Raw genomic sequence first — 17,530 nt, 5'->3', positions numbered from 1 at the left:
GCTGCAGCACGTACTGCCCCGGCACGGGCTACCCCGGCACGGGCCGCCACGGCACGGACCGGCCCGGCACGGGCCGCCACGGCACGGACTGCCCCGGCACAGACCGCCCCAGCACAGACCGGCCCGCCACGGGCCGCCACGGCACGGACCGCCCTAGCACAGACCGCCCCAGCACAGACCGGCCCGGCACGGACCGCCACGGCCCCACGGACACCCGGTGGCGGCGGGACGGGCTTTGGGGCCGAGTGTGCTGGGAGGCCGGCCCGGATGACACTGCCCGGCGCAGCGGCAGCGTGGGACTTCCCTGAACTTGTCCCACGGAGTGACTCGGCGCAGGAGTTCCAGCCTCCCTGGGCAGGAACAGGGGGTCCCCTTGCCCTCATCCCTCCCGGTGGTCCTGGAGACGCTCCCGAGAGTCCTGACCCCACTCGTAGGGTTCCTGACCCCGCCATAGGGGATCCTGGCCCGGCTCCTGGGGGGCCCTGACCCCACTCCAGGAGTCCTGGCCCCATTCCTAGCATACCTGGCCCTGCTTCCGGTGGTTCTGGACCCCTTCAGATGCAGAATGCTGCACAGTGTCTGTATTAAAAACACAGCAGCACCTAAAACTCCATTAGAATAGATTGCCTGATGATTGTGCTTTTGTGTTCACCACAACATTTCTTAGCATTGCCAGCCCTTGCTGGCAGCTGTGCTCCCATGAAGGTAAGGACACACTGCTGGGGGGTAGGGGGCATTTGTGGTGATCACAGTTATTTCAGCTGGGCCTTTGTACCCAGAGATGTGAAGGAGCTGGATGCCCTCACCATTTCACTTATCCTGCACAGTTTGGTTCTGCAGGATGAAACAGTCCCAGGCTCTGCGTGCCAAACGGTGCGTGGGAGAGGTGCATGGGAGAGGCCCTTGCTGGCAGCATGTTCGATCCCAAGCAGAGCTCCTCATCTCTGGATGCAAACCAGCCTGTGGCAGCCGTGCATCCCATGTTCTTCACTCCCTGTCCCAAGTCCTGCACAAAGGGACTGTTACCTGGGCATGTTTTTCTCTGGCTGCTGTCTCCCAAAGCCTAATGATGTTACTTGACTTCTGAGTCGCATGTGTAATGCTCTAATTTGTTTCACAGCCAAAAGAAGAGTGGTGTAGTTCAACTATGAGTCAGGGAAGGGAAAGAAGGGAATAAACAGTGAGGCTCAACAGATGGAGACAGAGCAGCTGTGGGGAGGTACCAGCTCTTCCATATCAAAGGAACCACTGCTCCTCCATCACAGCAAGCATGGTCACGGGTGTACTCTGAGCATGTTGAGGCACTGAATGGACCAGGTGCACTCAATAAAAGGCCAGGTACTACAACCAACTCTTTCACCCACTTCTGAGGTGAGACACCATAACCCAAAGAGTGAGTGGGAGGATCTCTTGATCCATCTGTTCCTGTGTGACTGAGCAGGGAGAGGCCTGTGCTCTGTTTTGCTTAAACAACAAGACAAATAATAATTCAAAGGGGCAATTTTGGATCAAACTCAAAGTGCCACTTGGCTCTGCTGTTAAGATCCTACCTAGGCTCAAGTACTCTGCTCTGCTGGGGACGAGCAGTGGGAAGTCCTGTGGTAGATCCCAGATGGGACATGATCTTCCAGTTTCCTTTGAGAAGACCCAGTGCTGCTGGGATGAATAAAGCCAGAGAGCATGTCCTTCATCTGGCACTGATGTGCAGTGCCTCAGTGTATGGGTTTTAGAGCAATGTGCAAAACAAGAAGCCAGGGATGGCAAAGCTCAAGTGAGTAGGGAGCTGCCAGAGCAGTGATGGACTGGAAGGGTAGGTGAGAAGCTGCAGGACATCTCTGCTGCTCCTGCTTCTGCTGCTCCTGCTGCTTCTCCATCTTTCTGAAAATGGGAAGGAGTTCTTCCTGCTCTGTGTTGCTGCATTTTTGTCTCCTTTAAAAGATGGATTTAATAATAATCCTATTAGGATTTTTTTTCTTGTGAGGAAAACAGGATATTGTTTCAGGATATCGGGCAACAAAGCTGTCCTTGAAAAGCAACACTAAGCAGCCTCGCAGTCCTGTTTCTGACTGCATTTCTGGTGGACACTAATCAAGCTCAACATCCGGGACAGCCAAACCATTTCATTTCCAGAATGTGAGAGAGGCCTCAGCAGAGCAGTACAAATTCAGGTTTTCTGTTTTCCACTGTAAACATTAAGGACCTCTAGTAATCTCAAAACATAATCACTAGTTCTGATTTCTCTTGGAATTAATGTCTGTAGCAGATGTAGAAGTCTAGTCCTCATCTGTCATGAATACGCATGTCCTGCTTGATAACAGAGGTAACAACATGAGTCCAAATCCAGGAATTCTTGGAAATCTCTTCGGAAAGTCTGTTCTATTGAGATATCCATCCTAGTTTCCTGACTAGGCTTTGGAAAAGGGTTTTCTGAGCTTTTGGATTGACATTTCACTTCAACTGAATTTCCAGGCTCTGAGTTTACCCATAACAGTAGCAGAAGAGAAGGCATCAGATCACTGTCCTTACGGAATGTGCAAGTTCTCCTCCATGGATGATACAGGTACGACATTGTTCAGGGGTGTATTGGTGTAACAGCCTCTGCCATTGTTTAGAAAATAATCTGCCTTAGAAAGAAAGAGCCTGCTAAGATGTTCAAAATGGCCACTATTGCCATGGAAGACCTCTGTGGTTGTGTTCATTTTTATGCTCATTTAGATCAACACTTTTTACCTGCCTGGGCTCCCATTGCTGCATTGCCACCTGTGTCAGGTTCTCACATATGTTCCCCAGGGGTGCAGACCAGCATTTAACAAGATTGTGTCTCCCCAAAGATCCCCCTTGGATCCTGACACTTGTGGCCATGTCAGAAAGACCTGCATTTGCCAGCAGGAAGAACCCCATACTTGTTACCTAGTGGCAGTGGAGATAATTCTTTATCAAAATTGGCATTGGGCCACCATGTGACCAGTGAGTGGTGAGACATACAGTGATTTACCTCATGAGATGATGTGAGGCTAGCAGAAAGAGGATAATCTCCTGCAGTCTTTCTCAGAAGCCCTGACCAAAAGGAAATGCCACCTCACTGTGAGCTCCAGGGGAAGGGGAGTGAGGAGGATGGTGTGGAGTGGTGGCAGTCAGAAGCAAGTGGCAGCAAGTCAGCTGGTCCTGCTGTTCCAGATGGGAAGAGGGCAACTGTACCCTGTAGAGAGCTTTGCCTGCTACATTTGCTTTGACCTGGCTTTGCTGCATCCTGCCTAAGAAAGAGAAGGCTGTGCTGGCTCCAGCTGCATCCTGGCAGCTGCCAGTCCTGCTCTTTGCTGCCAGGAGAAGCATCCTTTCCTTGGAGGGCTTCCCTGGAAATTAGTGAATCTTGACCACATGGAGACCACATGGCAAAAGCTGAAATGTCACCATTGCTGTAGTCCTCCCTTGTCCCTTGCATTATGCCTCTTCCTCATGCTCTGGGGTAAGAGCTCCCTGGCTCTGTTCAATGGGCCCCTCATGCTGCAGCCTGCACAAGCACATCACCTTTTGCCAAGGAACTTATCTGGCACAAGAAATAGTATCTCTGTTCCTCCTGCCCCTCCGTTCCTGGACCAGAGGAGAGTGAGGCTGTTCAATGTTCTTTTTCCAATACTAATTGAATGCTCTGTGAGGACTCACTCATGAGGGTCTCTGCTCTCTCTTCAAGTAGTGTGTGGGTTGCTGTCCTTCCCTGATTGCTATCTCATATGTTCCCACTGCAGTAACTTGTTCTTTCCACATTCTCCTTGCTTCTTTCCCAAGTGCTGGCTGCCTGACTAGCACGTCTTGGCAACACCAGTCCTCACTCAAGCAGGTCCATCCTTCAGGGTCTGTAGCCAGTGCTGTCAGTGCCTCCAGGCAGGCACAGGAAGGGGCTGGTGTTTCCTCTGGTGTGAGGGACTTGGTGGGTGAATATCACCCCAGAGAGTGAGAGCTGACTGGAATGGAGCATCACCACAGAGGAGACACAGAGGTGAGGCTGCTGGATGAACACTCAGCTGCATCCCAGCCACACTGCTGTGTTTTCTTCAAGCTGGGGTCACCCAAACCAGTCTGACCAGCACAAGATCCTGTTCTGCTACATACACCACATGCTGGGATCATCTTTATCCAAAAGCCTTCTGGCAGAGCTGGGGACCCCTGAGGCAAGAGGCAAGGGTACTTGGTCAGGCCATGGTGGTGGGTGTATTTCTTGCTCTGTCCAGCTCTCCCATGGGATCTCCACTGTCCCAGAACATGCTGTTTTAATTACTCTATTCCTGTTCTTGGGGTGGGGAGGAAAAGGTGGGGGCTCAACAAATAATTTAACCATATCCTGCACCAAATAACTTCACATGTCAAAAACACTAGCTCACCTGCATTTCATTCTCTGTTGTATCCCTGCCCAGAGTGGCTGTTTCCTCCTGCATAATCCTGCATAATCTCTGGCTGTCAAGAGGTTGGTGTCATTCCTAGCCATGTCTCTTCATCTTCAAACAGGATTCAGCATCTCTTCCTCTCCACACAATGCATCTTTAGGATCAGTTTCCACTGCTGATGGGTTTGTTGACTGGGCTGCTTCTAGGAGGATGCTACTTTCAGTGAGCTTGGGGTAGTTTCACCATGGGGATGAGCTGGAGCTTGGGGCTGTGCTCCAGTTCTGTTTCTCCTTTGCAGCATCTGTAGCAACTGTTTTCTTGGAATATTGCACAAAGCCAGGCTTCTCTCTTGTAGTACTTGACATCTTTGGTCCTGCATCATCTCAGGAGAGCTTGGGGCACTCTTGTAGGTCTGAAGAGGAAGAGAAAGGACTGCAGGCAGCCTGAGAGCCAAGAGGTTTGATCAGCTGACCCTGACACCTGTGAAGATCTCTCAGTCTCTGGCCATGCTGGTCCCACTCCCCAGTTGCTCTCAGGCCACTCCTGCTTCTAAACAGGGCCGCACACTCCTGCCCCAAGGTACGCTGTGGTTGTCTGGCCTGACACTCCCCTCCCAAGTCACAACATGGCTGGGATGGCCATTGGGATGTCCCGACCCCACAAGTCCCTGGGGAGGCAGTGAGTGCTGAGACAAGTGCATGCTAAGAACAGACAAAAACACAAACCCCAGTATTTGTTGAGAAAGCTGCTCAGAATTGCTTTGGCCTTGATGAGCCTGGAGGATTATTTTCCTTAGGTATTTTTAGACTGGATCCTGGCAAGTACCAGATGAATGGGATTTCCTGGCTTGAGCATCCACCTGATGGACAGCATGAAGCCTGCTTCTGCCAGTCCACCTGGGAGCCCTGATTGTCAGTGCATCAGTGCCCTGGGATGGCCAAGATGACAAACACTTAGGAAGGAAGGCACTTGTGAGTGGGCCATGACGTCACCCCTGGGCCATATGTACAGTTCCTCAGGGCTGAGCACCTCTCCATCCTTGGGGAAGGCACTGAGCCCCCTCCCTCTGCCAGGCCAGCACCAGTGCAGATTCCCATGCTGCTCTGTATCCTGGGCTGCTCTGTGTCTGGAAGACTGTCAGGGAATAAAGGCAGAAGCTGCAGTGGGGAAGGCAGGAACATGCTCCCATTCTCCCGCACCAGCAAGGGGAGTGCAGAGCCCTCAGGTGAGCTCCTGGTGGTTCAGACTGGGTTTCTGAGGAGGACTGCCTCTGGAGTCACACCTGTGCATGTGCAGTGAACATGACCCCACTTATTGGGCCAAGGGGAGGCAGAGGGAACAATAGTCTGTGTGACTCTCCCCTGGCATCCCTACCCAGGTGCCTTGAACTCTCTTGCCCCCATGGATGGCAGCAGCCTGAGGATCCTTCAGCCCCATTCTCCCTCTCTGGGCTGGCTCAATACCTGAACATTCCCCCAAAATAGCCCCTCAGAGGCCATCAGAAATGAAAAGAGTGAGAAAGTGGTACCTGCACCATACTGCCAGCAAGGGCCCAGCTGGTGCAGCTGCCTGTCTCTTTAAATGCCCAGTCCCCAGCCCATCAGGCTGCATGGAGATGAGCAGGGAGACAGGAGAGCCAACACTGGCAGTTTCTTCGTGGCTGTGTGTGTCACTGTTTCCATCTTCCCCTTGCTGGCAGGGCCCAGTGGCGGGACGGCCACAGTGTGCTCACATCCCACACTATGAGCACACAACCTATTGTGTGCATGTGTAAATACATATTTGTGCTGCTTGTTTCCAAATCCCCTCTTGTTCTGTTCCCAAAGAGCCTGGACTGACAATGTCAGGAAAGCCTCTGTCTCCCTGGCTTTGTTTGACCATGCTTGTTTGGAGGAAAGATCCCCGGAGAGGAGCTCACTGCTGCTCTGTGCCCTGACACAGGTTTGCTCCTGACAGGGAGCGGGCCCCAGGTCTGAGCAGGGAGGACACCCTGCTGGCTCTGATCCCTCACAGGGCCAGCCCAGCATCATTTCTGACCCTGGGCAAAAGGGAGCAAGGAGCAGTGCCTGTGGCTGGCTCGCTTGGAGATGGTTCTTTCTGAAGTGGGTCAGGTGCCCTCCCTGCACAAACACAGGCCAAAGTCCAACACCACCAAAGTAGACTAACAGTTGGAGGCAGCCCTTGGCCCAGAACAGATTTTGGGGACTTTGCCTTTTGCTACCACAGAGATGGGATTTCATGCCCTCCTAGCAGTGAAGCTCAGGTCAGGATGCAGCTGGCTTGTCCTTGGGAAGCTGCTGCATCACTGCCACATGCACCCTCCCTGCCCATCCCACTAGGATGATCTCCCCACTCTGCTCACCCACCCTACTTCCTCTGCCCATTCTGCAGGTCATCACATCATAGAATCACAGAAGCATTCAGGTTGGAAGGGTTACTTACAAATAGTTTCATTCCACCTCCCCACAACAGCAAAGATGCCGCACACTAGATCAAGTCCCACTCTTCTCTCTCTGAAATAGTGTCATCCATAGTGGTGACCAGAAATAAGGTTGTTTTGGGGAAGAAAATACATTTACATAGCCCAAGTCCTACCTTCCAAGTCAATGTTACTGGAGATAAGCTTTGGACACTGTGAATTGTTCATCAAAACTAGCTCTCACCAGCAAATTCAGTTCCACCTTCTCCACGCGCTGTTTTGTGTTGGGTTTGCACACACTCTATAGGCAGGAGGAGTTACATAAAGCAATTGAATTAGTCTTTGGTGCAAGTCAGAACTTCTTCAACTCGGCAGGTACCCCATGAACTGACTTTTGACCCATTGTGGCGGTACAACCACCCATGGCTCAACAGTTACATAGGCACAGGATGGGCGCACCATGCTGGCTCCAGAAACTCTCAGCAGAAAATAGTGCAATAGCCCCAGTTAAAAATCCCTGATCTTCCATAATCAGAGAATAGGGTTAAATGTGCCTAATAAGCTCATCCTAAATTGCCATTACTGCTCTAATAATAGTTGATAAACCAGTCTTTTGTGGGACAACAAACATTTCTGTTATTCCCCAAGCCCAGCTTGGGGATAGGATAAGTAAAGCCAGCTCTTGTTTTAAAGTAGGAGGTCATGCTTCCTCTTAGGATAAAGGCACTGCTACCCTTTCCCTGGTTTACAGGCTTAAAGGAACAAAATTGAGTGCTACAAAATGTCAAAGAAAATTAGATTTTCAAGGAGGAACAGCTAAAAAGAAGTCAGACAGACTGGCAATGAGCTCCCTTCACATGTGTGTTTAGCAGATAATTTGTTATCATCCCAGTTCAAAGTTAACCTGCTGGAAAGCTGCTGCAGGAGAGTTGACCGATCTGCAGTGTTTCTGATTTTCATGTTTCAGTTGGGCACAACCAAAAAACACTCAAAAAGCTTGTTTTTGATTAAGCCTGTTGCTGCTGGGTACAAATACTTACTTTCTAGGTGGAAGTTCATTAGGGCACAAGCACCAAATGTGATTAATCACACAGTGCCCAGTGCCGTGGCTTGGGTGGTCACAGCTCTCGATGCTGCCCTGTGATTTTCACTTCCCTGTCCTGAGCTGGAGGGATGAGGGGGGAGGAGGAGGAGGATGACAGAGTTTCCTTATACACTCTGTCTTTGGGGGTTCAGGCACTAGCCCAGGTGGGCCAAAGTCTCAAACCCCTGCACCGGCCGCCCTCCTCTCTGAGCAGCACCATGAGTCCCCCCAAGTCCCCATTTGGCTCCAAATGCCCCAGTGCAGGGATTCAGGGACTCCTTCAGCTCCTCCTTGTTGGGCCTGCGGCAGGAAGCTGTGGTCAAGGCTGTTTGCCTGCCCCAGCTCATCGGCTATTCTTACCTTGCGGGGGTGAGCTGTGTTTTCACTGTCTCAGAGATGGGATTTGCCTGTTATGCTTTGGAAAAGCAGCCAACTGTGGTGCAGGGAGCGGGAGGGGAGGCACGTGGTCTGGGCTCACAGCAGATATTTGTCATAGGGCTAGTGGCAGCTGCAGACCTCGCTTCCAGGTCTCCTGCAGCATCCCAGCCCCCTTTGCCTTGTGGGATGCCCTGACCACGCTCCCCTAGGATGCCCAGGGCTCAGGTCTCACAGGAGGGAGAGTTTCCCTCTAAGTGTCTGAGCTCTGTCAGAACCAGCCCAGCACCTCTGCTGCATTCTAATCTGCATGGCCACCTCTTGCCTCTGCCTCAGGAGCCCATGCTGGGGGCAAGAACCTCAGCCCCAGGGCAGGAATGGCCACACTGCCACCTGCCAGTGTTCCTCCTGCACCCAGGGGCTCAGGTCTCTGCCATAAAGCCATGGCACCCTGTCCCAGCCTCTTGTGTGTCTTGGAAAATCCCAGATCCCAGCTGTCACCAGCCACCCTTGACTAAATGACCCCTCCTCTGCTGTCTGGTCTCAGATCAAGCCTAAGCAAATGTACAGGCTGGGCAGGTCCCCATGGGGCCCAATAGGGCTGCACATGCACGTGGCTGTGTAATGCCATAACGAGATTACCCTGCGACATGAGGGTTGTGAAATAATCCACAGTATCATTCAGTAAATCCCAGGATCCAATTACCTTTCCACGACACCCCTTCCTGGGCATGGGGAGTCTAAGAGGCCACAGCCTAGTGCCCTGCCCTTCCAACAGCCTCCTGCTTAGCTCCTCCACTCCCCTGCACCTCTCTACCTCCTTGTCATTTAGAATTATCAAAGTTTGTGTTTCTCTGCAGGAGCCCTGACCCTCTGCCAGGCTCTGCTGCATTTTCACAGCCTCCTGTTCGCTCTCCAGCACCGTGCTGACCTCCTGCCCAGCCAGCCCCGGCTCCCTCACCACCCCAGCAGTGCCCATCCTGGTTGAGCTGCTGCTCAGCTGGCTCAGGCAGTGATTCCAGCCTGCCCAGGGTGGGGCGAAGGGCCAGTCTGGCTGGTCACAGGCCCACAGTATGCGGGAGTGCTGAGCAGGCTGCAGTGTTGAACCCAGAGAGCTCCGGCATGCACCCTGCCTCCCACAGCAGCAGTGTTGTTTGCAAACATTGTTTTTCCAGGTCATTTTCCTTGTCCTGGCAGAGCTGCTCCCGGGAGCCAGAAGATCCCTTTCTGTGAGAATAAAGCCTGGGGCACAGGTACAGCTACACTGGGCAGCCCAGCAGTAGTGCCAGGGCACGCACGGTGCCCCGCGGCTGGCGCGGCGCGCTCCACTGCGGGCGCCACGGTCGCTCCTGGCCCTGGCAGGTGTTCAGACACCAGCACTGTTGCCAAGTCAGGCAGGGAGTGTGGCCAGCTGCAAATTTCAGCTTCGTTTTTGGAGCCTTTGAATCACTGGCCAGCCGCCAGGGTTGTTATTTGTTAGTCTAAGTATTTTTTTCCCAAGTGAATTTCAAGCTGGTCAGAGGAGCCAGACCGAGGAACTTGGCAGAGGGGCCTTCGGTATCCTCAGTGCCGGGGGAGTGGGACTGCGGGCAGGATACTGTGGAGTGGTCTGCCCTGCCCAAGAGACCCAGGCAGCAGAACAGCGGGCTGCATCAGTGCTGGCAGAGCCTTCACACAAGGAAATCTTTAGTTTCACTTCCCTTGTGGGGGAACTCAGATGAAACTCACACTTACGGGGTGGAATCCATGGATCAACCTGCTTGATACAGAGTCTGCACCTCTGTACATCCTTAATGCCGCACGGGTCTTGGTGAGGTTTCAGAAACTGTGACCCCAGGTGTGGATCCCTAGGGTGAGCAGGGGATTAATATCACCCATTTCTGTCTGAAGAAAACCAGAATGCCACCTGAGCCAGAGCTGAGGCCGTACTGAGGCTGGGGCTGTGTCCCATCTGGATACCAGAGCCCAGGAACTCTAACTCTGGCCCTGCTCTCTACTGCTATGCTGTCCATCCACTCTCTGGCATGGGGGGCTGCGCTGAACTGCAGCTTTGTGCTTGGCCAGCTTGCACTTGCTGAGCCCAGGGTGCAGGCATCTTGCTGGGAAAAGCACCTGGCTCCCACACCCATTCATGTGAAGGTTTGGGCAGAGTTCACAGGGAGCTCATACTTACTGGAGTGGCCCTGTGTTCCAGGGAGACCCACCACAGCACCAGTGGCAGCAGCCCTGGCTTCCAAGGCTGCTGTGAGGAGAGACAGGAAACAAAACAAAACAGGGGCAATTTTCAGGGGAAGAAATTGCTTTTCTGCCCTGGAAACGTGAGCCTCTGGCTTCCAGAGATTGGGAAGCAAAGACTTTGGGAAGGAAGGGCTGGTGGGTCCTTAGGAGAGCAGAGAGCCATGGGGCAGGGAGCTGTGGAGCAGGAAGCTGTGGGGCAGGGAGCCATGGGGATAGGGATGAGACAGCGGCCCGAGGGAAGTGCCAGCAGGAGGGAGCCTGCTGGGATCTGTCAGGGACAGCGCACAGGCAATTGGAGCGTGTCCTGTCATTCCCCCCACACTTCCCATCTTCCCATCACCTTTCCAGCCATTGTTCAGCAGCCCCGGGGCTGAGGCACAGCATGGAGAGGCTGTTTTTTCTCCCTTCCTGCCCCTTCACCTCTGCTCCCACCCCACCACCTTGCAGGTGATGTCTGAGCCCTACCACCAGGCCACATGCCACCAGCTCCTCAGGAATGTGGGTCTGGGGCACCCTGTGCTCTGCCTGCCCCAACACCCCACCACTGCGGGGAACAGCAGCTGGTTTATCCTAGGACAGTGTGGCAGCAACCAGCATCTCCCCAGGAGCACATCCATGGCTAGGAGCAGGGCCAGGATCCAGCTCCACACAGACAGAGACACCCACAGGAGTTAGAGGGGCTCCGTGGGCCTCTCCGTTTAGAGGGATAAATCTTCCATGATCCCATCTCCAGGAAAAGCCATTTCTGTCATGTTGCCTCATTGTCCTGACATTACATGATGGATTTTGTAAAGAGACCTTTCTGCCAAATTGTCTGAGTGTCTTTTCTGTGGCTCAGCAGTGGCCACTTGCTGGCCACTGCAGCCACATCAACCTGTCTCTTCTAAAGGCAATCCCAGCCCACCTGATGGCAGATTGAAAGGCTGTTCCTGCCGACAATGGGGAATGTCAGCGCCTACCCAGTACATGGCACAGTGGCCTGCAGCTCTGTGCTGGGGGGATACTCCAGACCCCTGGAGATTCCTCTGTGTGCAGGGACCCTGCTGACATTTCCCAGCACAGAGCTGGCAGCCCATGAAGCCTCACAGACAGCACAGGGGGCACTTGGGAGCCCCCAGCGCCACAGCTGCAAGTCCCACACGAGCCTGAAAGATTAATGACCTTTTTCTAGTGTTTGCTTTAGGCAGACGCTCGTGCTCCAGGGCTTTGCTCAGATAACAGTCTGGTATGAGAATAAGCTCCCCTGGTGAGGTGCAATTTGGAGAACTTGAATAGAGACGACAAAACTAGTTGCAAATAAAGAGATTAAGATCAGTATTTGTCCTTTTCTTTTCCTTTTTCCTTCCTAGTGGAGCAAAAATATTCCTGTTTATTGCTATAAACCCTTGGGGGTTGTGTGGTAAACTCCCTGTGGGAATTACTGTCTCAAGAGATCAGAGATCCCGAAAACATCCCCTTGCCAAATTTACAGTTATCGTTAGTTTTAATTAGCCTTGTTTATCTCTCCCTGCAGTGGTATTTGGGGAACTAGCTCAGGTCAAACACGGGGCAGTTCCCTTATTGTAACCAGATATTCAAAATCTCCTTTCAGGCCACACCAAACTGTCACAATCTGGACACATTCCTCAGGCCTCTCCTGGAGCCTGGCTCTGGGCTCCTGCATATCTGCGAGGAGGAGTAAATGGTGCTGAGAAAAGGCCAGGAGAAGAGGAGACCCTGTTATCCCACTCCCAGCATAGCTCCAGCAGCCCCCAGCCACCCCAGCCACTCAGCTGCAACGCCTGTGCACTCACACCCTCCCTGCTCTATATTCTTCCTAAGAAAATAAAGCATCACTGTCCTATTAATTATGTGAGTTCTGGAGCAATATTTTTCCCAGAGTCACCTACTGGTTCACGTATTCGTTTTCCAGGCAGCTTAGCCAGTAGCCTGGCAACACGGTGACCTTATGCTCTGCTCAGCTTTGAGCATTTTATTAGCCACACTGGACTCTCTCCACCGCTCCATATTGCTGAGCCCCTCATTAGTACAATTAATAAGCCGCTGCTGTCAATTCAATCAAATGCCAGGCTCGACAGCAGGAGAAAGGTTTGGCAGATCAAGTAGGGGAGATTCTGGGCAGCACTGGGAAATTGTAGGAAACCTTTCATCTCCCCCAAGGAGCCGAACAAGAATGGAATTGTGGGATTGGGATTCTCTCAGGTCATGTTTATTTATCGCTGGCTCGTTAGTATAATAAATCAGGTCCCCTGTCACTTTGAATGAACTCATAGGTTTGCTAGAAGGAACTTGGCAGAACACCTTGATATTATTAGTGATGGTGTGGACAAAGCCCCTTGAAAGGCGATGCCCTGGCTGGGGTGCGCGGGCACCTCACACGCACCCACTCAACCCCACACTCCACCAGGGACTGGCGCAGTCATGCCAGGGGGCCAGGATTGTCTTGGGACACACCACCCAGCATGTCCCAGGTACTCAATAGTCACAGGAATGGAGGATTCTCCCTGCTCCTGTGCTTGCTTCAGGAGACGTGCATGGTGGGAGACATCCCCGTCTTGGCCTGACGTGTGCCGCCAGTGCGGAGCGCTGGGCAGACAGTGTGGGTGACGTTCTGCGCTGGCAGTCACGTGGATCAGGCACACGTGACAGCACTTTGCCTTTCACACCTTTCTGTGTCCTGCCAGACTTTGTCCTGGCTCTGACGTCGGTGTGCTCTTTGGATCCCATGCTGGCTCCAGGAGCTCCTGCCACAGCAGTGGCTCCACCAGGAGCTCCACCTCACAGCAGTGCTGGGAGTTGCTGCAGCTGCAGGACAGATGGGTGGCAGGCAAAGGCCTCGTGCTCACACTGGTACTCGCTGCACCAAGGTGGCTGTGGCTCCTGAGCCTGATCCCTGTGTCCTCTGAGCAGGACGTACTAGCAGCAAGGGACCAGGAGGTGGCTTTCACATTTCACCTCCCCCTGAAGTGGGCACATCCAGTGGTTTGCCAGAAATGCTGGAGGTCACAGTCTCCTTGCCTTGATCCAGTGCTTTTCCACACCAGAGAAGGGGATGTGCAGGTTCGTTCCTGCATTGGAAATAATGCTGAGTGACAACAGGATGAGTTGTGACTGGTGTCATAGTCTGAGTATCCTAACAGAGCAGCATCAAAAGTGTATGTCCCAAAAGGCTTCCTTAAATAAATTCCCCAGGAAATCCTTTGATCTGGTCTGATAGTGAGAACATAAATTTGAGTATAGCTTAAAGGTTACAAAATAGCTGTTCTGGTTTATTGTTTAATATAAAATGGTGTTTAGTCTCCCTGATGTGATAAATATTAAACTGTTCCTAATTTTCTTTTCATAGACCTTCTCTATGAAGACCTTCACCTTTCACTTTCACCGCAAGTCAATTCTATAATCTTTGAACTGGACCTGCACCACTCTTGAAATGCAGGGATTCCCAAATCAGCTGTGTGCTGTTGAAGCATGCCCCATCTCCATCCCACCATGTTCCTAGTCCATAAGAGCCTGGGAAGTTCCTGGGGCCATGCTCCCACTCATTAGCTCTCTTGACTTCAGCTGACCTATAAATGTTAAAGGAAAAAAAACAAACTGCTGGGAGGGAGAGGAAGGGCTGTAGGTGTTGGCCACATGTCAGTGGAGCCAAGCCAGACTCCAGCTGAAGATGCTATTGTGTTGCAGTGATTTCCCTGGAAAAACAGGCCTGGAGATCTCCTTACTGTTCCTGGGAAGCACTTGATGACCGGGAGGGTGTGGATTAGGGGCACCCGGAAGGCTGTGGGGGTATTGGGGGCTTTTGACAACATTGTGAATGTGACCCTGAGCAGATGTGACTACAAACCTGCAGGACTGGACAAGGCACCAGTGCCCAGCTCCAGCACACATGTCTGGTAGTCCCAAGGATCAGCTCTGGTTCCCAGACAGATAGTGGGTGTCTGCAAAGACATGCAGGTGCTGCACTTGGAGAGGTCCAGGACACAGGCACAGCACTCCTGGGCTGCTGCCCATCAGCAGCTGCAGATTGGTGGTCCATTGGCCACCAAACCCATAGACTGGGAACCAGGAAGAAGATTATGGCAATGGGGGTGTCTCCCGTGTGTGCTCCAAGAAAGACCTGTTTGCCCTGGCCAGGCCCATGGCTACTGCTCTTTGGGCTTTGTCACCCCTTTCAAGGGCAAAGTTCAAAGTTCCTTCCTGGTTTGTTGACAGAGTGGATGTGAGAAGGTTAGTGTCCTGCTCCTGGAGCAGATGCACAGCAGACTGCTGCATCCCAGGGGGGTCCGGGGGAGGCAGTGCCACTAGCTCCCTGGCACTCATCCCTTCCTCCCAAAAAGTGCACTGGCCTGCATATTGGGGCCATGGGCAGACACAGCCAGGATCATCAATTTGCATCCCATCCCTCTGGGCTCTGGGGTGGTGCAGACACCCTGGGAATGGACTGGAGGAGACAGGAACATTCCAAGAACCCAGACAGACCTCAGCCATCTCTGTGCCGTGCAGAGGGTCCGTGGGTGATGGAGTTATCCCCAAAGTGCCAGCCCTCTCCAAAGCTTCACAGGCAAATCACTGCAATGTTTTTAAATGTCTGGCTTAAACCACCACCCAAGCATCCCATGCATCCCCAGTCACTGCACACACTCAGCATGGTACATGGAAAGCTGTCTGGGGACACAATGCTGTCCCTCTCCTGCACCACAGGGGAACCTCCTGTATCCGCCACCCCTGGACAGTCCATAAATGCCCCCTCCCTCCTTATCTTTCCCTGAGCAGCAGGGGTCTTGGCATCTCCTTAGCCCATTTCCTCTTCCAGCTCCTGTTGACACAGTGGCCATGGGAGAACAATGGGGCCAAGAGCAGCAGAGAGACAACCTGTCTGTTCCTCTGGCTGTCCGCTCACTTTCCTGGGCACAGCTGGGCCACAGGGGCCTGCGGCACAGCTGATGAGGTGGCAGCACCAGGGAGAAGCTGGGCAGGGTGACCCCACAGGGGGGCCCACAGCCTGAGCAGTCTGGCACTGCCCCATCCCACCACTGCAGCACTGGGCATCCCACAGCATAAGGCCACCCTGCACTGCCTAGATGCTGGTGGAGATGTCCCAGTGAGGAAAGGGATGCAGAGGTACCTCTGTGCAGATGAGAACAGGGCTGAGAGGGCAACAGGGGCAGATAGAAAAGTGGCTGGTCATGGATTTGGGGGAGAGAAGAGGGTTTTTTGTGAGTTATTGGCCAGGCTGGCATCCTCTGCCCTCAAGCAGTGTCATTGGCACAAAAATATTAAATAAAGAGCTCGTTTCATGCTACACTTGTCAAGGCCAGCAGGTTTAAAAACTTCCCCGAATTTCCAGCCTGCGAGGAGCAGGGAGGTAAGCTCAGCCTTATCTGGAGGGAGTGCTTGTCAGGAAGAAAACGGTGCGCTCATGAGGAGCGGCTGGACGCCCAGACGGAGGTGCGGCAGATACTGTTCAGCCAAGGTCAGAGTCCCGCTCCGACCCAGCTCCGACAGTCCCAAGGGCGGCATGGAGGGAGCAGACGCGAGGGGCCGGGCGCCCAGCACCTCGCAGCGCCTCCGACAGCCTCCGACACCCCCAGCCCGCGGCCGGCAGCGCTTGGCTGAGCACCCCGAGGCCACCCAGGCCCCTCTGCTGGGGCTCGTGTGCCATCAAGTGGCGAAGGCTGTGCTCCAGCACAGGCTGAGCCTTCCCACGCTGCCGCTCAGCGCCGCGAAGGAGAGGACCGTGCTGGGTTGGAGCCTGGAAAGCATCTCGCCGTGGAGGACCCGGTGTGGCAGCTGCAGACAGCAGCGGGATGCGCCGTCTCCATTGCCATCCCGCGGGGGAGGCATGCCCAGGCGAACGATGCTCCTGGCAGGGGCGGGGAGCCTCCTGCTGCTGTAGCGGGATCCCAGGCTTCCCCTCGAAATGCTCAGGAAGCAGTCCAGATGTTGGGAGGGGAGAGTGGCCCGAGGGGGATGAGCAGGGCTGGGCTGCAGCAAAGCCTCCTGCATTTTTCCTAGGGATCCAGGATCTGTCCTGGGGAGTGGGGAGACTCCTCATCTCAGGGAGATGTTCAAGTCCTTCCATGGCAAGTCCCTGACTACTCCATCTGTCTTGTCCCAGCCAGGGACAGGAAAAGGATTGAGTGCCTCTTCCATTTTAAATCACACTGACACCGATGGCTGGGCTGGAATTACCTCCAGCAGGGTTGTTTCAGCTGTTCCCTTGGTGCCTGCCCTGCCAAGGCTTGTGCCCACTTTAGCACGGTCAGCAGCAATGGGCTTTGGAACACCTGTGGGCAATCCTGGGCACACGGGAGGTGTTCTGTCTATAGCACTCAAATGGATTCCAGAGCCATAGTCCCAGAGAACCCTCAGAGGGATGTCACGTCTAAATGGATACTGTGGGCAGCTGCGCAGCTCTTGGAGCTGTGCTGGACTGGGACTGGCAGAGGGAGCAGGAGAGAGAGTTTAAGAGAATTGCCTGAGAAGGCAGGGCCCCCAGCAGTGGCAGTTGTAGCTTGGTGAACCACTGCAGGCTCCTTTCTGCTCCTAGCTGGTAGGAGCAGCTCAGCAATTAAGACTGGCTTCTATTTATATGCAAATTTCTGCTGCCATGGCAATAATCTTATAAATGCAAATTGCACTGGGAACTATTGTTGGAGAGACCTGTGCAGGGCCCTGGACTTTGTCTAAGCAGATTCTCCTAACCGAGCTCCCCTGAGCCTGTGGCAGCTGGGGGCAGCACTGCCAGTGGCCACCCTGATGCAGGCAGCAGATTCCCACCTGGAATCATCCCTGTCCTTGCTCAGCCCTTTTTGCATAGATCATAAAGAATATCCTGAGTTGGAAGGGACTCACAAAGATCATCGAGTCCAACTCCAAGCCCTGAACAGGACACCCCAAAATCCCACCCTCTGCCTGACAGCATTGTCCAAACACTCCTTGAGCTCTGGCAGCCTTGGAGCTGTGACCATTCCCTGGAGAGCCTGTTCAGTGCCTGACCACCCTCTGGGAGAACCTTTTCCTAATATCCAT

Source organism: Fringilla coelebs (genome assembly GCF_963513975.1).
Source record: "Fringilla coelebs genome assembly, chromosome: 23".
Classification (NCBI taxonomy): Eukaryota; Metazoa; Chordata; class Aves; order Passeriformes; family Fringillidae; genus Fringilla; species Fringilla coelebs.
Note: the sequence above shows the minus strand (reverse complement) of the source record.